Here is a 22,321-nt window from a genome sequence, read left to right as displayed (position 1 = left end):
TTTTTCCAATTAAAAGAAATATATTATGTATATTATTTGTTTAAAGTAATCGAGACAATTCGTCAACAAAATATGTTTTTAATATTCACGTAGGAGCCCGTATTTGCACGTATCTCGCAATTAAACGGCAATGTTGACGCGAAAATATATTTTTACATATAATCTCGATATGGTAACTAAAAATGAATAGAAAATTTGTATACTTTTAAATTGTGAACACTAGAATGCAAAATATCGCAGGAGATCTTGGCACTTGTAAAAAACATTCGTCATATTGTACCGTGGTTAAAGGGAAGGGGGAGAGAGAGGAGAAGGATTTTTATTTTCCCAAATATTGAAATCCTGTTAAAAAGAAAAACAACGATTGCGTGGAAATATCGATAATTACTTTGTAATAATAAGATAATAAAATTAAGAAATAAAAAGGAAAATGTCATTTTCGGGCGTAACAAATAAATATAATAATTCCGCCGATACAACCCAAATCCGTGTAATTTAAAAATCTAACGAAATGGCGAACATTTTTATAAATGCATGTTCGTGACAGATTGAAAACGATGGTAACGAGGGAAAATGGGTGGAAAAAAAAAAAAAAAGAAAAAAAGAACAGTTGTCCCGCGACTACTAATTCGAGACTGCAGTCGCGTACACATTTAATTGTTCGTTCGATTTAATTGAGTTTTTTTCTTCGGATCCCATAAAATCTTCCTTTTTTTCTTTTTTATTTTTTTTCTGTTTTATTTTATTGTCACATCGGTGTCTCGTCGGTGCCGTACGGAAGCATAAAATATAGTCGGTTCGATACAACAACCATCGTGCGTGTTGCAAACCATGAATGTGATGATACAAATTGATACGGATAGATAAATCGATAGATAAAGATAAAAAGATCAAGATAAATAGAGAAAGAGAGAGACAGAGATAGGAACGAATTAGTCTGGACGATTTCTAAATATCGTAGTACTACCTAACCACGGAATTAGAACAATGTGGCGTAATCATTGGTGGTCATTGATCAACCAGATTGGGAAGGGCTTTTAAATAGTCGAATATTCACCGATCGTATCTCCAATTAAACCTAATTCCTCCCCGAGGGCAAGCTAATGTCCGATCAAACATTTACCCTCGCTCGAGAAGGCACGAAAGGATCATTTATATTCTGAGGGGTAGCAGGTGGGAGACTTAATTTGTCACTAAGTGCTTGGATTTAAGGATAGCAAATTGAACTAAAGGTACTTTGTATTCTTTAAAAAGCGTTTTTCCGCACGCACACACACACACACACGCGCGCGCGTTTCAATTCTTTTTTATATGCTAATCGTATTTCTGTCTAGTACGATGTTCTTTTTATTATTATTATTATTACTATTATTAGGAATGTCATAGAATAATAAAAAATGATCATTTTGATTACCTCTGTCTCCTTTTTCTTTTTTTTTCTTTTTATACTTGCATTACCAACAATCGTAATAATCTTGAGAAGCATTTATTTGTCTTTCATAAAGATTTGTCAAGAAAATTCAAATAAATGAAACAAATCGTAATTGTAGTTTCGAAATGTTTGTTGAAACACACACACACATATATATAAAAAAAGAAGAAAAGAATAAAAGTCATATTGTGTTTCGTATAAAACATAATAAAAAGGCACCCACAAATTGCTTCTCACCTTTCCTTATTATCAACTAATATTAAAAAGTATATACACAAAGGAGAATAAATCGTATAAGGGTTGACAAAGTTGTCTTTTCATAGTTAGTAAACCGTTATCGCATTCTACGCACACAAATGTTTTTAATTTATTATTATTTATCATTGTTTCGCAATAAAGAAGAAGAAGAAGAAGAAAAGTTTGTTACAGGTATATTAACGTTTTATATATATGCATTAGGATGGATACGTAAAGAAGAGGAGAAACGTATTGCAATGCTTGTGAATTTCTTTTTGTCACAATCCTAACGCGGCTTTTCTTTCACCCCCCTCTCATTGAAAATAATTAACAAAAGTCATCATAATAAAGCGTATGGAATAATGCGTATTTAGTTTATTTTATCCTGGATACAGGCACAACGGCAACAACATTGTTTTAATTTTTTTCTTTTTCTTTTTTTTTTTCCTTTTTATTTCGGAGTAACAAGTGATATTTTCTACCCCTCTATTTCTCTCTCTCTCTCTCGCTCCGTTTCTTCTTTTAGACTACACTTGAGATTCTATAAAGAATTGTGAGTACTCGTGAAATCGTGGAAGGGTTAAATATACCGCGAATAAATCTCTTCAGAAGTCTATCTCACGCGTACTTTCTCTTTGTTCATTCTTTGCTTCGCTTTCAAGAAAAAACAAAGCTCGAATAGACAGGGTGGTGGTGGTGGTTTGGTGGTGGTAGTGGTAGTGGTAATTCGCAAATATAGACGACTATAGCGAAGGAAGAATCTTTATATCATTCGAATTTTATTCAAACGAATACTCGACAAAATAATAAATCACGATTATATATTTCTTTTTTAATTATTATCGAATTGACTCATTGAATTTTATAATTAATACATTTTTTTTTCTAAATTACAGACAATTCTTTATCACGATAAATAATATCGCATAATCAATGATCGTAGGATAGGTTGTTCTTCTTTTTTTTTTCTTTTCATTTGTTCTGCAATAATTGACTCATTGAATTTTGTAATTAATCAATCATCAATTTTGTAATTAATCAATGATCGTATGATAGGTTGTTCTTCTTTCTTTTTTTCATTTGTTCTGCAATTATAGATAAAATAATTAAATTCTCGTTAATTTCGAAAGAATTTAACCAACCGCGTCACGATCGACGAGTTTAATTATCTCATCGTTCTAGAAAAGTGAACAAAACTTTATTTCTTTCCCCCCCTTCCCTCCTCCCTCCCTCCCCTTCCCCCTTTCGCTCCCTTGTCCCGTTCATACTTTTCTTTCTTTTCACTGAATTCTTTTTATTACGTCAAATAAAGATGCTCTACGTTTTAGTAGGCGAGTCCGCAGATATAGTCGGGGAAATATTAATAACCGACATAAATTTTAATGTCTGCCAGGATCCTCCAGCGAGAAGTGAATTACAACAACAACAACTACTACTACTACTATTACTACTACTATTACAACGACAACGATGACCACTACTCTCGACGAAACATTTACCCTGCGAAATCGTACTTAAGATATAAATTTTATGTTACGGGACGGTGGTGTTGGTGCAAACCGCTTTTGGTATGCAAATTTATTCAAAAATTCGTTGGTTGGTTGGTACAACCGACAGACCGACAGACGGATTTTCTTTCGCGTTTTATAAAAGGTACACGCGGAAAAAGCTCGAAAGCACCATGAGAACATCGTAGATTAAATAGCAAATGACTAAACAACGAATATACCATCACACCATACCCCCCCACCCCCATTGTCATCTTTTTCTACCCCCAGCTACCAAGTTTAACCATTATCGAGTATTATTAAAAAAGTAATAACTTTTTTCTTACCATCGAAACTGATTTGATGGTTTAAAGATTGACTGAAAAAATTAAGCATATCTCGTTATTAATTACATCTTTTCTATTTTTCTTTTTTATCCATAATTTCTTCCCATTCGTTATCACGAAAGGAATAAAAATGCCATTATGCATAACAATAGAATTTTAAATAATCTCAATGAGAAATAATTTTTGTCAATCTTGTACGATGCACAACTTGTGTTAGATAAAATAATGTATTTATAATTATAAAATATGAATAAAAAAAATATTCAACGTTAACTTCTCGTCAAGTTTCTTCCTTTTCTTTTTAATAAATTTATTTGTTATCTCTCGAATTATTTGACACATTTAACGTAGAATAATAATTAAATGTTTATTAAATCGAAGTATCAAAATTCAATCTTACGACGATATAAGAGAAACGTCCCTTTGAAGTGTGAAATAACGAAACTATTTTTTTTGTTCTCGTTGATCGAAGAAAAATTCTACGAGAAAAAAAAGAAAAAGAAAAAAAATCGAGGACAAGAGTTTTAGTTCTTTTGAGCACAGACGGTGATTTGGCATCTTGATGTCTTCCATTTGTTGCTCGAGAGAGCTTCGGGGAACGATGAGATCGAAACTTAACGCGATGTTTCCAACGTAGTGTACTAATACTTTCCTCTTTCTTCTTTTTCAACGAATAAAAGACGTCGACACAAAGCTGTGGTGTTGGTGGTGGTAGAGGGTGAGGGTGGGGGCTGGGGGGTGGGGGTGAGGTTGCTGGGCTGGGGATTCGTCGTCGTTGTGAAAAGATCGGATAAAAAAGGGACCTGACTGACTGCCTGCCTGCCTGACTTTAGTCACCACCCTTTTTCAGACGTATCTACTGTTAAACTCGATTAGGAAAGATAAGAGCATTTTCACTCGTTCGAAAGAGAGAGAAAAAGGAAAAAGTTCGACATAGAATGAATGAGAGAGAGAGAGAGATAGAGATAGATAAAGATAGAAGAACCATTTCAATCGTTTTAACGACGAACGAACGAACGAACGAACGAACGATCGATAAGCGTTCTACAACACGATGCAATTATGATAGTAATAGACGATGATAGGCGTAACCCCATAATTTCGTTTTAAACGAATTGGCGAGATACGTTAATAACGCTCATCAAAACCATAATTATTATTGCGAGTTCATATTTCGCGTCTGACGAGATTCCATAAATTTTTGTAACATCCTTTGTACCACCCCCCCCCTCCTTTCAACCGCACCCTTCCCACGGCTCCATCCCACAAAAATTATCGATTCTCTAACTTTGGACGTAATTATCTTCCACGCTTTAATTTATTCTATTATCTTTACGATGTGTTACATTTTAAATGGAGAGAATAACGAAAAGAGTATGTTTTATCTTCGATAGATAATTATACAAAAATTATATTTCAAAATAATACAAATATCTAAATCAGTAATTATTATTATTATTTTCGTTTAATTAACGATTTAATAAATTCTGTGAAGCTTTAGAAAATATAAAAAAGAAAAAAAATAACAAGAAATAAACAAACATTCAAATCAATATATATTATTATACTTCAACGAAAAGTACAATACGATATATATATATATATATATATAAAATTGAAAAGGTGTCAATGAATATAACTCAATTTTATCGATCGGAAATATATTTGGAAAGAGGATCGGGGTCGGTTAAAAAATTATTACACGAGCTATGAATTTGTATTTCTATGTCATGTAACAAAAAAAAAAAAGAAAACAAAAATATGCGGTAACGAGGGAAATGGGCCATGGATCATTTCTTCTCACCCTTTTTTTTTTTTCTCTTCTCTCCTCTTTCTCTCCTTCTCTTTATATCTATATATCTATCTATCTATCTATCTATCTCTCTCGCACTTGATCTGTTAGTAAGAGGAAGAGGAACGAAATGAAACGCCGCGCGTTCGTGCAACGTGACACCGACAATCGCGATAGAGACACCTCTGACAGCCGTCAAGAGCGGACAGGGAATCCCATTGGATGGATGGCAGGCAATTTAAAATACCTTATCGCGTTTCGCCTAACTCCTATAGCACGTTCCCGCGAGCTGTCCGTATTATTATTTGTACGATACACGAGAATTCTCTTCTCTTTCTCTCTTCATGAACACTAACATTATTACTGGATGTTAATAAATACGAAATACAGGATTTCGACCATTATCCAATCGTGTGAGTGTTCGTGTTCGTGTACGTGTAGGTGTCCGTGTACGAATAATATTATAACACGCGGATTTTCATATAATTCAACTAATATTATTAGTATTTATAATCCGTGATTGTTTTTCCAACGATAAGATTATCCCTCTAGTTATTATTATAATTATTAATATCATTTCATTCGATATGGTATTATTATTATTATTATTATTATTATTATTTTTAGTTAAGAAAATTATATTTTTATTTTATTATCTTTTAATACGATATGTTAAAGGAAATACATTTTTATCACCGCATTATCGGTTTCAATACATTTATCGATTATTTTGTATCGTTTAATAAGTATACTTCAATTTCTACACTGGATAAAATACGTACAATCCTCATTGTTATACTCGTTTTATTTTCAATTGTTATTTAATGCGAAAGATAATATCGAGTTAATCGGATGCCTTATGGAAAAAACATCTTAAAAATTTTATTTTTATATATGTTATCCAAATGAGAGAGAGATTGTGCGTTCTAATTCACTTCAGATAGAAGAAATCTCTTACTTCTACGTAAAAGAAAATCTTCGTTTTTTTTTTCTTTTTTATTATAGTTATGTAAACAAAAATTGCACTCGACATAATTCGCGATGGATTTTTGTCAAGGGGGGATAAGAATAATGGTTTGGTTTATTAGGAAGAAAAGGTCACAATTCGCGTGAAATAATTTTTCTAATAAGTTTCGAAAAAGATGATATAACTTAGGTAGAATGAAAGCGTGCTAAGATAAGATAGATGAAATGTTTTTGTTCTTTCTTGTTTTTCTATCTTTCTCTCTCTCTCTCTCTTTTTTTATCTTTTTTCTTTTTTATTTTTACGAGGGTCGTGTTTTCGACTTCTGGTAAATAAACGTCTCGAGATTTATCTCGCAAGTATTACAAGTCGAAGGGATGTAATGTTAGATAGTAATATACGTTTTACATTGGTCCAATGAAGAGAGATGTAGGAAAACGCGTTATTCGGTTAATTGAAACTCGTGTCATCTCGAGTAAGCATATGTGTATGTGTATGTGTATGTGTATTTGTATGTGTGCGTGTTTCGCAGGTTTTATTGCGTCTAACTCGCGGAACACATTTTACTGTCAACCGTAAATAGAATTACGAGAATGTTTGCTCGACCAATGAGAGCTTAGTTTTTCGCGATTTCCACTCACGAATTCCTTCGAGTTTTCTTTCGAAAGTTTCTCCTTTTTCACATTAATACCCCTATCATTTGATTTGATTTAGATTGCGTTAGAGATGTATTTATATAATTCGGTCAATATATAAAAATCAATGTACGCAAAATTAATCTCAAAATACTCTGTACTAAATGATTTAGTAGAAGAATGAAATTGTAATATTTCGGACACCTACTTCGAATGTGTATTCACGCGTTAAATATCAAATTTTATCGATGAAATAAATAAACATACGCGTATATTTTATTATATAAATACGATCATTAAAACGTTCATATAAAATTTTCTATAAAATGAAATATTATATATATATTATATAAATTGAATATTTTTAAATATGTAATAATTGTTTTATGATGTTAAACGAATTTACTTTCGTATTAATATTACTCGAACAATCGATAATTATTTAACAAAACGAAGACGTGATTTCTGTGAACGATGATGGAACGAACCCACGTTTCGAGTAGGAGGTATGTTTATCAATTGGACACTATTCCAATCTCTGTAATGTAAACTGTACATTGATTTCTCGGCTGTACGTGTCTCATTAAATCGTCCTTGTCGAACAGAAATCGTTTATCAAATGAGACATATGTTATGTTATGAATGTTGCTAACGGTATACACAGATCGGTAACGTTCTTTTGCTAATAAATGAAGATCTAAAGTACGATATTTTACATTACCGAATGGAAACACTTCTATTATTAGTGTAATATAGTAGTCGATAGGCTTTCATCACATTTTGCCCAACAGTCATATCGATGAATCTCGATTCTCTGAGTAATGAAGCGAACTACATTAATCGATACGTACTTGATTCGACCGCGTTATGCGTGTGTTCGTTTGTACACGCATCGTTGCAGTCGTTTACCGCAAAATTTCTATAATTTTATTCAATCTACTCGCATGTATATATACACACGCACACACATATAGATTTATACGCATCACTAGTTTACTTTAACTGCAGGAACAACTTTCAATATTTTAGATATATTTACACATTACATTTAAGTATTATCGTTGTAATATTCCTCTTTACGTAAAATACTTTGGTCTTTGTGTTCGGGTCCGTTGTCTTGACAAAATGTTCATTTTATATTTCGAAATGAAATAATCAAGTTTTCTTTTCTTCAATCGATATTCGTAATTATTTTAATCAGTAAACGGACATATGATATTATAACAATTTGAAAAACAACAAATTATTATTCGTAACTATATCAATTAATCGCTCGTCGAAATGACTGTTTGTAATTGAACGTTTTCCGAAACGCAACATCGTTTTACAAACGTTACCCCCTCCTCCTTAACCCCGATAATTTAAACCTTTCGATATAACGTTACCCGTTTAAATGTTCGCTCCAATTTATTTCCAAACAATATAAATAAATAATTAACGCGAAACGTACAAAGTGACCGATCAAATGACTGCGTCCTGTAATTTTGCAAAAAAATCAGTGAAAACGCATAAAATGTATATTATTCATTTGTAAATAAAATAAAATATATTGTTCTCTATCCAATTGAATTAAAATCTTATTTTAGATGAAAATACGTGTTTTTTTTTAAAGTTTTCATTCGATGCGTCGATACGTTTAAGTGTTAACAAACGAATATTTTGTTATAATAGATACAACACATAGCGCAAAATAAACATAATACAATCGAAGACAACGTATGCAGTACACTTAAGTAAATTTCCGATCAATCAGGAATTCCATTCTGTCTCCATCGACGTTTGAGGAGGTTTAACAGGGGTTGTGGGTGGTGCGGGTGGGGGGAGGTTTGGGGGGGTTGATACGCGAGGGTTGGTTCATCGAACAACATGCCTATTGGTCGGTATTACCGCATGTCCATTCGACGAAATGGTCGTGGTCACATAGCTCGCATAACTTGCTGTTGTCATCGACATTGTTGCGGCGCGAGATGTTCTCTCACCACCACTGCTTCTGTCCACCCTTTATACATATATGTTCGTGGTCCTACGAGAGAGGGTCAAGCAAAGGGAATATGTGTACTGAGAGTGAGTGAGAGAGAGAGAAAGAGAGATTTGAGGATTGGAAGGAAGGGTTCCAACGTCAGAGTAGCGGAACCATTTTCGTCCGTTTGCGGTTACGCAGCCAAACCTATGCGGTATGGGTATACCTGAAACCGGACCAGACAGCCAACCTATGATCGTAACGTGCATTAGAATCTCATCCGAATAAACCCTTCCTTATAGGGAATATAACGTTTGCAAAACATAGTATCCGATTGCACTTATGTGAAATACAACATATCTTGATCTATTGGAAAATATTGTATCTTCTAATACCATGTTGTCGTTGTATCTTTTTGGAAAAACAACTAATCTTATTTTATAAGGATTATTATTTAATTACGATTAATTATTAATGCTGTATATAAAAAAAGATAAGAAGTTTTGATTTAAATAAGAGATAAAGAGCGTTGAAATTTGAAGATTTAATATTTCCAACGATGGCAAAATTTACATCGAGGAAGTACGAATTTATCATTTGGAATGAAAAATTCGCAGAATTCAAAGCAGAGAAAGGTTCGCAGGGAATTTTAATGAACCGTTTGAGGGAATATCATTTACGTAATATGGATTTTGTATCCTAATCACGTATCACGTTTACCATTGAAACGAATTACGTATCGATACGAAATTCGGTACCACCCAATATATACAGGGTGGTCCGTGAAAAGAAAAAAAGATTATTATTTCTGAAATAGTTTAGAAATTGTTTTCGGGATGCAATGCTTCTCCTCTCGGATTCCACAAAAATACTTAAGATTCTATAACAATAACTTACATTTTAAGACAGATAATCGATAAATTGACTATATAATATACATTCTTAGATACACATACTTAGTGTTCGAATAAAATGACAAACATTTGGTTAACTAAAAATCATTTAAAATATGGCACAAATTAATTACACTTGCTTCAAATACGAAAACAATTTTTTCCTGAGGTTACATATATTATGCAATATTACATTAGACATATTGCAAATAAAATAAAAAGATAAATTAAACATTTATATATATAATAATAACAATATTACATTTGACATATTACAAATAAAATAAAAAGATAAATTAAACATTTATACATATATATATATTCTCGAAAGGATCAAATTCATTCATCTCCCACGAGAGGGTGGTATACAAATGGTTAGGAGTCCTAAGAAAAAGGAGTTTTATCCGCAAAACGCGTAGGAAGTAAGTTTACTCAACCTAACGACCGGCATGTCCTATGCAAACTCGACGTTCCGACGGCAACGTAACTTCACTCTCGTGTGATGATAAACGTAGGAGAGAAGGAGGAGGAGGAGGAGGAAGGAGGAAGGGCGGAAAAACGAGCGTAAATTTTCTGCAATCCATGCGGAAAAACGACTCGAGGGATTTTCCGTCTCCTTCGTCGTCGTCTTCATCGTCATAGTCGTAGTACTTCGAGCCCTTTTTCCAAAGGTAGGTGGTGGTGGTATATATTCTTCTTCCTTCTGATTTTGTCCCTTTTCCTACCACCCCTCTTCTTTCTCCTTTTCCATATTTTCCTTTAACTTATTCTCCCCCCCCCTCCCCACTTCTATATTTCTCTTTTAGTTTTACTTTTCTTTTTTTCTTCTTTTTTCTTTTTTCCTTTTATTTTCTCCGATCAAACACAATGAGAGAACATACGTAATATAATATTTCCTAATAGATCCCAATCGTGGTATTAACGAACGTTCCTGTATCGGCTATACGTCAATCACAGAACTTTGCTTGACACACGAGAACACATGGGTGGTATATATGAGCAGAGAGGGTTACGATATATGATTCCTCTCTCTCTCTCTCTCTCTCTTCGTCTTAACACGTGACAAACTCAATTGTACGGGACGTATATGACGAGTTAATTACGTTACTTCGATCCTAGCTAAAAATGTCCTCTGTGTATGTCTGTGTCAAGCTCTCTTGTAATTTTCTACATATATATATATACTTATATACTTACTCCTTTCTAATTGTCTCTTATGTTAGGTGTCGATTAGAGCTTAGGCTCATATTATCCTTTTTATTTTCTCTCTTGTTAAAATATATTCTTTCGTACCAGAAAGAGAGAGAGAGAGTCTCGAGTATGATCAAAGACAAAGAGTAAAAATGTGTTGAACGTTGAGGAAAACAAGTTTCGTGATAGTTGGTTGTATCAGAAAATATTTCATACGTGTATAATATTACATTAGTAATACGTAGATCAATTCGACGTTCTGTCAGAAACACGAGGTTGGAATGATTAAAGGAGACAACGCAACACAACATACGCGTAGGTTGTTGGTGGTTGCTATTGATAGCAGTTATGCGAACTCGAATTTAAAATTCTAAAATCGATCTTAGTTTGAATTTGAAAGAAGTGCCGCCTATGTTTTCGTTCCCCCTAAAGAGTTGAGATTGGGGAGAGTGGGGGAAGGGGGTTTGGTAGAAAAAAAGGACAAAAAGAAGAAACAAGAATCGATGATAAAGAAAAAGAATGATGATGCGTTCCCGTCGAACTTGAAAAAGAAAAAAAGGAAAAATCAGCCGATTCTGGGGAATTTTTTTTTGCCGAGTCAAGGGTTTGCAACGCGTAGGCGGGAGCTCCTCCTACGAATTTTAAATTTGTTTGACGTTGCGCGAGAAAATTCTACGTCGCCGACGACGAGAAAAAAGAAGAAAGTAGGGAAAAAAGGGGAAGGGGAGGAGTAAGGGAGGAGTAAGGGAGGAGTAACAGTATGCAAAGGTTTTTGACTCGATTCGATTTCGTTCGATTCAATTCTCCGAACTCGAAATCGCAATCCTCTCTTGACATATCACTTTGTTTTGTTTTTAGAATATCAAAGAATCTAATTTATTCGTGAACGAGTGTGATACCTACCCAGGTAGACGGAATTTTAATATTACGAATATATATTACTGAATAAGTCATAAATTCGATCGTTGCTTCGGTAAAACAACGAAATATTTCGATTAAAATTCTCGTAAAAATGACTCATTCGTTTATTTAAAAAAAAAAAAAAAAAAAAAAAAAAAAAAAATGTTCGATCGTACGCAGCATTGAATTTTGAATAGGACGAAATAAATAATAAAGAAAAATGTATATTTTTTTATGTTTCGTCGATGTTAAACGATACAAAGATTTGATTTTCTGTATAAAAAAAAAAAATAATTGAGATTATTCTTTTCGTTATAAAACGCATATATATTATATATATTATCTATAAGATAGAAAAAATATTACGATAAAAATTAAGTGTATTAGAGAATTAATAATAATATAAGGATGTACATTTTAAAATGAATATTTCCAAAGTAAAAGTTTTCGATTCTCGATAAATGCACGAACTTTTTATTCGCCATACCATAAACGACAGAAAAATGATTTCTCGTAAAGCAAACGAGAATCACGAGACCACCGATTGATTATCCCTCGAACGTTAATATTTATCGGGACAACTTTTAAGCGTATCTCAACGAGTATTCCGATAGATGCAACGTTAAAATCAAGGAAATGTTTATTTCTGAAGAGAATTGGTAATCTCGCTGAAATGAGTTCCCATTCGGTTTGAATTTGTGGCGGCGTATTCATTCCTTCTTACTTTATTTCCTCTTTCTCTCTCTCTCTTTCTCTCTATTTCTCTCTATCTTTCTCTCTCTCTTTCCCATTCATCGCAGAACGATAGATTTAAAAACGATCGTACCAAGCGAACTGAAACCCAGCCTGAGAGTAAGTATAGTTACCAACGATTTTATATGAAAACAATTGATAACGATCGAAGTGCCCCGACCGATGCCAATTAAAATTTCCTCGTTATGTGAGATTATACTTCAACTTCATCGTCTCCGAATATGAGAGGAGTACCTACGATCTCGAAGGGAGAGCGTCCGATGCATTTTTCAGATACGTTGTGTTATAATTATTAATTTAATGGGGTACTTCTGCGAACTGAATCTCATTCCTTTCTATCAACAAAATATTATTGTTACTTTCGATAAATGAATAATTAACAATGGTGGCAAATTATCCCAATAGTTATAACACAACCATTTTTTTTTCAATGATTATTTCAAATATAAAGATATATATTATATTTATTATTATATTGTTATTATATTATTTACAATTTCATTTTGTTTATAAGTACTAGAATGAAACAATCGTTTCTTAATTTTATGATTTTAAATTACTCTGTTAGATTAATATTATTTTAATTTTAAAAAGATTTGACAAAATTGTTTCTAAATTTGTTTAATTATATATCTTGCCAATTACTATACGTTAGAATTATAATTCACATAAAAATAATCATATAATTTAAAACGATATCGATAAGAAAGATTATATGGAATATAATAAATTAAATGTTCATTCCTATAATCAACGTCAATTTTGTTGGATAATATCTAACGAACGAAACTTGAATAAAGTGAGAAGAAGAGGTGAACATTTTGACACTTTTGACGACGTTGAAACGTGGAAAAATATTCCAATTTTCTTCCCCTCCTCCTCCTACTAGTTCGTAGGATGTTGACTGACTGAGTGACATTTTTCAAATTAGAATCATATTTTTTTTCTTGCTGCTCTTCTTTTACTTTTTTCTTCTTTATTTTATTATATCCACCCACCCTCTCTCTCTCTCTCTCTCTCTTTCTCTCTCTCTTTGCTTTTTACTCGCTGTATTTTTTTTCCTATCTTCTTTTTCCTTAATTCTACCATTGAAACGTCCATATCTGTTTATCTTCAATGTTTTTTCTTCTCGTCTAGTTTAATAATACACGTATATCTATATAGATATATATACACACACATATACACACATACATAAATGCATAAATGTATCTCTTCTCGCCACGCCTCACTCATTCTCATCACTGTTCCTTCTACTCGTTATCGATCATCGAAGCTTTGGATGAAGTTTTCCATCGGCGCGTATTAATAAGCGCAATGGAAACGAAAGAAAAAAGAGAAAAAAAAACAGAGGGAAGAGAAAGCGAGAAAGAAGAAGAAGAAGAAGAAGAAAAAAAAAAAAAGAAAAAGCAGAAAATGACGTTCAACGAAACCTCCCCCCATTGAGAGTTCGTTAAGCCGCGATAACTTTGGATTTATCGAATTAATTACATATTACCCATGTATATCGTATTTTAATTGGAGACTATCATACACATTATTCTTTTACTTTTTATTTTATTATATGTTTCAACATTGTATAATATATTACGAATATTACTATCACTTTTTTCATATTTATAGAAACATTTTATTTAATACTTTTGTACAAATTTTTAACTAGTATTTATTATAAAACTCTCCTACGAGAATATATAGAATATTTTCAAATATTAATTAAAACTTTTATATTTGTTAGATTATTAGAAATATTATTATTTAAAATATTATTGTTAAACATTCTATACAAATTCTATACAAAAAAAATTGCTAAATTAGATACAATACCAGTCGTACCTACTTTCCGTACAAAAATTCTTCATTTTGTATTTATTACAAAATTCTACGAATAGACTGTGGATAATTTTGTTCTTTTTGTTTAAACCATTAACATTTTTAACGATATCGAAAATTCGAGTCAAGAAACGTGCAAACGGAACTCCGTTACAGGATGATTTCGTTAAAAGGAGGTAAACGGTCGCACAGACTCATTAATTATTCATGTAATACTGGTTAAAGTAACTTTATTGCGTTGATGCAAGAGACTTGCAAGGTTGGAAGGTAAGTAAAGGGGGGCGGGGTGGGACGAGTGAGGAGGGAGGGGTGGCTCGAGGGTGGCTTTAACGTCTTCCCGTATTTATCCGTAATCCTCTGCTAACGACGTTATCAATTCTTTTTTAAACCCCCCTCTCCAAGCCCAGCCCGTTCCATTCTCTTTTCCTTGGAAGAATTTTCCGAGACCTAACTAGGTAGTGTGCTATTTTCATTCTTTTCATCTTCTTCACGACGAGAAAAGAGATATTTTTTCATTAGACAAGTAAGAGTACGATGAGAAAAGAAACAATATTACCAGCATATTATTATTATTTATGTTAAACAGAGAATCTCTTGTTTGTTTTTTTCTTTTAAATCAAAATAAATTTAAATGTTACGTGCAACGCGTTGATTTCAATCGTTCGAATAAAATATAGATTAAAAATTAAAAATAAAAAGAGTAAAATAATTATAACACAGTAGTCAGATTATTCAGTTCATTGCTATCAGATCACAGATTATTATTAAATTATCGAGAAAGAAATATAAATGAAAAGATTTGAAATTATTATTCAAAGTTATATCATCATTTATGCACTTGATAATACGTTCTTTGATCGACCTATAATACGTAGAGAAGTTATGTATACATAATTTCTGTCTTCTTCTCTTCACTCGATTGCCATTCCGTTCAACCGTTCACGAGAGTACTTGTCCTCGTTTCAAAAATTCCCTCTCTCTCTCTCTCTCGTGTACTTTCGTAAGTGCTTAGACATCTTCTCCTACCTTACAGCACCGCAATTACGAAGAGAGGGAGAGAGGAAGGGTATATACCACCCATGGTGTTTTGGAATATGTAATAAGCAGCACGTGCGCGAAACTCCAATTATCCGCTAGCCCGTGTAACGATAACTCGTACGTTCCTATACGAATTGCTTTAAACACCCACCCCTTTATTTCTCACCCCGTTTTATCTCCCTTTCTCATACTCCAGTCCACCTTTCTCTCTCTCTTTCTCTCTCTTTTTTTTTACAGTCATTCTGTACGGTCATAGAGGGTGGGAACAGGTTACACGAGTTTTATCTGGAATTTATGAAATAATTGAAAAAACTTTCTGACTTCTCTCTCTCTCACTTCTCTCACTTCTCTCACTTCTCTCTCTAATTTTCCATTAATTAGTTATCAAGAATCGAGTTTGTACAACGGAGGAAACTAGCTCGAATAGTTAGAGATATTTAACTTGTAACGACCACTTAAATGCGCCCGCGTACAGGAATTGGGAATTCGGTAGGAAAGCAAACGCGTCTCTCTCGCGGATTATGGGAAGAATGTGGACCGTTTGGTTTAACGTTAATTAACAGATAGCGCGAGTTTGAAATTTTGGATTTTAGGATGATTGCGATATTTACTTACTTATCGGGAGAAACATTAATATTATATTAATATTATATTAAATATATTATATTTTTGTATTAAATTCGTTAATGTTGAAAATATGCATATGATATTTTCAATTTCGTATCGTCAATTTAGGATTATATCATTATGAATATTTGATTTTATTAAAACGATGAATATATTAAAAAAAAATAGTCAATTTGTCATGAAAATTTTTCATCGAATTCTACAAATACCATATTCGAGATAAAATTTAATATCCTATCTCTCTCTCTCTCTCTCTTGTTTCAATAACGAAAATCAACAAAAAAAAAATCAAATGAAAGAATCCCTTTAATAAATTTTATCGAAAGTTGTGATTAGAGGAAAACACATATCGATAAAAAAAGATCGATCCAACGAATCACTTTCGTTTTTCATTGGTAATCGGAATCAGGAAATAAATGAACGAACGAACGAATTCGAGTATTAAAAAAAAAAGGTAGAAAAAAAATTGTAAAAAGGGAAAGGATAACGAAGTGGTGTGTGTTCGTGATAAAAGAAGAAAAAAGAAAAAAACAAAATCACGAAGAAAAGCAAACGTGGAAAGATGATAAGCGTACGTTAACCAAAACATTCGTAATAGAAGAAGACCCTCACATATTTCCACCCCACCAATTTTTCCTACCTTTTACCACCCTTGCCATCGTCTCTATAACCTAACCTACCTACCCTTTCTCGACCTTTTTACAGTCTTCTCTTTATTTTCCTTTATCTCTTTCTTTCTTTCTTGCTTTCTTTCTTTTTTTCTCTCATTTTTTTCTTTTTTCTTTCGTTTTATTCGCCGAGACTTGAAACCATCGATCCTTCCACTCGCAAAGATAATCGTCGTTTTAGCCGCTTATTTCCCGCCCTTACAATACGTCTGGGGCTTGTTGCATCGATCACAAGTGATTAGCTCGAATAATTAAACGTCGGTTTAATTCTCATAGATTGCCCAATAGATAAGAAAGAGAGAGAGGAAAAAAAAGAATCGTTGCTTGTCTCTTTAAGCTACTTATTTCTATATTTTATCGCAAGTATTTATATATTCCATTCGTCTCGTATTAAATTTTTCGATATCTACATACGTATATTACTCCCAATTAAATTTATAAAATATAATTTACATTTATTATGTGATTAAATAAATACCCGAACGATAGACAAATAATTGAAAAATATTATACAAAATATTATACAAATATATTATATTATATAATAATATTGTATAATAATGTAATGTAATGTAATGTAAATAATATTGTATTTTTGTATAATATAATATATAATAAATATTATTATAATATATTAATAATAATATAATAATTAATATAATAATAATATAATCTATTATTATAATATATAATAAATATATTATATTATACAAAAATATTTGTAAAAACAATTGTGTCTATAGAAATGTCATTGGTTAAAATACATAAAAAAAAAAACAAAGAAAAGAAAAGAAATAACGATTGCACATGGTAAGGTAATAATAATAATACGTCAAAGAGAAAATGAACGATTAGTATTACTATAATTATTTTCAAGAGTTAGATAGTCGTTCTTTATCTATTTATGTTGATCGATAAAAGGTAAGAGACTACGACGATAGATACGGTAGTTGTTAAAATACAAGCCACTTTATCTTAAAAGTTCGCAGGAGAACGCGTTAAAGGAAGGCTCGTAAAATCGATTAGATCTTTTAGGCGTAACCTAAGGGATTATTATTTCTTTTAAAGAAACCGGTTTCTACTATAAACCGTATTCGTTTCTCTAAGCAAATCTCGATAGTTTTCGCGATTGTTTTTTTTGTTTTTGTTTTTGACAAAGAAAGTATATAATATATGCGCGAGACTCGAGACAAATAATCGTCGTGCACGTGGCGTATGAAAAAGCGAAGGGAAGGGAAGGGAGAAGGACGGAGGATATGGTATAAGGGATTTTTTTCATTTACAATGCTCGAGAATGCACCTCGCGTGAAAACGTGACTCGAATCGATAGTACTAAATGTGCATCTGTGCCTGCGCATGTGTGTATATATATATGTGTGAGTGGGTGTACGTGTTTCCGTGTAAAATACGTACACACGTTTTTATCTCTATTTCTATCTCACTTTCCTCGTACTTTAGTACTGTGGCATCATGCCAAACGACGTTATTGCAAGACGCGTCTTAAACTGCATTTAAGGAAACTAATAGGGAACGTGTTCGCCATCAGACGAGCCTAATCTCGTTCCTGTTTAAATAGTATCTTTGCCTTTATAACCAACGATTCAATTAATGTAACTCGTATATATTTTTCCAAATGCATATCAAAAACATTATTTTCGATGTTTATTTATGAAAATAATTAAATTTCGATGCTCCTGTTTTTTTTATTATTATTATTAATCATTATTTCATTAAAAAGCATCAACTAGAAGCATACTTTTTTCAAAAATTTTGATATTTTCTCCCCCACCGATGACAACATTTATTTGACATGTAATAACTTAGTTTAGCATAAATGTTGGTTAGTGGTTTTTTGTTGAACACATCTATATATACACACATACACTTGCATAGTTACGTACATACGATTCTTCACGTCTAGGAACTTTGATAGGTTTACATCGTTGCGGTTTCAATGAGCTCTCCTGGTAATCCTCGAGTCGTAGGAAAAGTTTTTCTCTCGCGTTTGCATAAAAGGGACTCTTAAGCACGTGCACGCGCGCCCACACACCCACACACACTCTCTCTCATACCATGCATATATATATGTAGAAGAAAATTCAGGGGCGAAAGACCGTGAGAGACTTTCGACAAGAATGAATCAGAATTTCTCATTTTAGTTCTTCCAACTTTTCCGGACTCTTACTCTCCCGATAGTTCCTCCCCTTCTTTGCTTATACCTCTCCCCTCCCCCTCCCCCTCTTCCTATTCCTTCTTCCTTTGAATCGCCGAACTTGAAACTTATCGAATCGGTGTAATCGTGCTCGTAACGAGTGTAGAAACCCGAAGATATTCCAAGAACGTTGAAACTTTGATAGCTTCGAAATCGTAAAATAATCATTATCAGAGACTCGGATGAGAGAAATTGAAGAAGAAAGTGAAAGTAAGAATAAGATAGATAGATAGATAGATAGGTAGATATAGTTACGTAATAGAGTGTGGTAAAATAACTTTGGAAAACTGGTGGTTAAATCGTAAAACTTTTTTTGTTCCGATCGTTAACGCATCGTTGACTGACTATCGTATTATATTAAAATCATAAAAGTTTGATTGTATAATAATCCAATAAAACTATGACAAATTTTGGGGACAATTGATAATATCAAATATTATAATAACGTACATATACAATTTTATATTTTGTATATTTGTAAATCTTACGTAAATTCATGATAAAATTAAGTATCTACAAATTATTCGCATTTATTTGTTAATGAAGTAAAGAAAAATTTTTGTTTTTTTTCCTCAAATGAATGCACTGTTATATCTCTCTCTTTACATGTTTAATTAATTACAGGTGTACTTTAAGTGGGTAAAGATTCTTTTAAACGTTACAAACGTTACGAAAAATTCTTCACGTTTACGAAAGATTCTCGTACGAAGAAAGGACAAAATGTTCGAAGTAAAATGAGATAAAAGGATGATTGTATGATTGCGATATACATATATATATATATAACATATTATACACGAATATAACGGTTGGTGCAACGGTGGCAGCTTAATCCGTGGCAAGCTGATAAATTGCCCAAAGCAATTTCCGTTTTGCCGTGAAATTCCGCTCGTTTGACGGGCCACGAAAGCGAAACGCTAGCTTGTTACCTAGCTAGGGGTATTGCGGGAATTAACTTTGAGCTCGACGCGTTTTCGATGAATCCAACTGCTGTTGTGTTGAACACGTGTGATGGTGCATATGAGAAAGCAACAGCGGCAGCAACAGACATTGCATTCGACTGCGTGCAACGCGTCGCTTATTTTAATGTTGTCATCGTCCTTTAACGGATAGGACCAAAAAAAAATTACCATTTTTTTTTATTTTACTGTCTAACTTTCTATTATTAAAAAAAAAAAAAAAAAAAAAAAAAAAAATGATCACTAATCAACATAATTTCGTACAAATCTATGGGATCCCATCATCTTTACGTTTCAGTGTCATCATCCTAACTCCATTGATTGAAATTCCACAATCGTAATAATATTATCATTATACGATTTTATATATTGTAAATAAAATAAAGATTATTTTCTGTTTTTTTTTGTTTGTTTGTTTGTTTTGTATTTAAAACAATAATTTCAAAATAGGATTAATAAAGATCATCTGACGTTATAGAAAAGTTCGAAATAACACGCACACACCTTTACGATAATTAATCGAATATTAAATAATTTTAATCGGTGTATAATAGAAATAATCCTAATCAAATCTGTATAACTTTAAACGAGCAGGTATCGAAATAAGTTTGACTTCATCGGTTGAACACCTATGCGGTATGTTTCCATTTAAACGAAAATTGAAAGGGCTAACGAACGAGTTACCACCGCGGGTGTAATACCTGTAGATCGTTTTATTAACGTCATCCTTTAATTCTCCCATTTTCCCCCTTTCACTTTTCGATCAATTTAACTGCAACAAAAGAGAGAACTTTGAATCATTTTATTATTCGTACGAATATATATACGTTCAAAACTATGATAGAATAGAATCGTGTACACTGGTTACTATTATTATCACGATATCGTTTGTAATAATATATAACTTCGTATCCTCTCATTCTATTCGTTCTTTTATATATGTATCGTGAACAATATTACGGTAGAAAAGATTCCGAATTTATCAAGGAAAATCTCTCTTTCAAGAAAAAGAATACAAACGACAGATGGTAAATCAGAAATGACTCTCAAGACGTTAAGTGGAAGAACAAACGTTAGCGTATACCTTTGAACTTTTATAAATCGTATGTATGTATGTATGTATGTATGTATGTATGTATGTATGTATGTATAACCACAGGAGGAGTCGCTGAGGAAAAGAAAAAAATAAAGAAAAGAAACGATAAATAAGAAGAAAAATTACGATAATAACAATAACAACAACAACAACAACAACAAGGAAAAATTTCTACTCGAAATAAAGGACCACGAATTTAACGGTACGGATCACAACGAATGTTCTCATTTCGAATAAAAAAAAAAGAAGGTATAAACTTGAGTTAAGAAATCAAAGAGAAATAGGAGAAGAATTCGATACTCTATAAAAAAAAAAATAAAAAAAAAATGCATTAAAAGAAGTACGTATATTAAAGAGAAAAATAAAATAGAATCTTGTCCCCCTGAAATTGACAAATCGATATTCTTGAAAGGGTTCTCGAATGACAAAGACGGATAGAGATAGAAATAGGAGTTATGGATTTCCCATCGACTGGAAGTTGCATTAGCCGGTTCACGAAGTTTATATCTTATTGGAGCATTGTTCGGTAAAGCAGAGTAGTACTATCTACTAACTCGAACTTCTCAAAATGATTGCCGCCTCTGTTTGCACTTCGTGAGCATTGTTCGCTAAATTTCGTATGTAACCAACGGATCATTACATACCAGAATGGAAACGTATATATATAATATGCTATATGAAAGAGAGAGAGAGAGATGAAAAGGGTCAAAAGTGAGAAGGAAGGAAACACGTCGTCAGTTTCTCCCCTTAATTCGGGATAAGGCACAGATCATTTCTAAAGGCATTTACTCGACGTAGGTTAACAGGCCCGTTAACGTTGTATATCAACTAGATGCAACAACGGTGATGTAATCTGTATAAGAGAGAAAGAAAACCTTTCGCATAAATTTCAATGCATTCTTCTTTTCTTTCTTTTATATTTTTTTTATTTTTGTTACTTCTCATCTTTCTATCGAACGTGTTTAATTGGTGAAGCTTATCGTGACCTATTAAACGATAAATACTACCTACCTACCTCCTATCCTTCATATTTATTTGATTTTTATATTCCACGTGTGTGTGTGTGTGAGAGAGAGAGAGAGGAAAAAATATATTGACGTTTATTAAACGATACTTTTCTTATTACTCCAATCATTATTAACGAGATCGTTTTTTCTCAACCCTTCCTTTTTTTTACTTTTTTCATCTTACTCATCCGTATCCTTCGATAATCTCGTTCAATGAATGTCTAGAAGATTCCAATTGTAAGATGAGATAATAAAACGGATTTATTATTATCATATTATTTCTTCTAAGA

General features: G+C 32.5%; 1 protein-coding gene across 1 annotated transcript in view; it reads right to left on the bottom strand.

Moving 5' to 3' along the window:
* The window catches only part of LOC122522325 (PDZ domain-containing RING finger protein 4-like), a 172,204-nt gene that overhangs the window by 3,746 nt on the left and 146,137 nt on the right, over window positions 1–22,321 (bottom strand). The gene's annotated exons all lie outside the window — the stretch shown is intronic.

This window comes from Polistes fuscatus, unplaced genomic scaffold (genome assembly GCF_010416935.1).
Source record: "Polistes fuscatus isolate 324 unplaced genomic scaffold, CU_Pfus_HIC Scaffold5, whole genome shotgun sequence".
NCBI classification, from domain to species: Eukaryota; Metazoa; Arthropoda; class Insecta; order Hymenoptera; family Vespidae; genus Polistes; species Polistes fuscatus.
The sequence above is the reverse complement of the archived record's forward strand: the minus strand, read 5'-3'. Positions and strand labels throughout refer to the sequence as shown.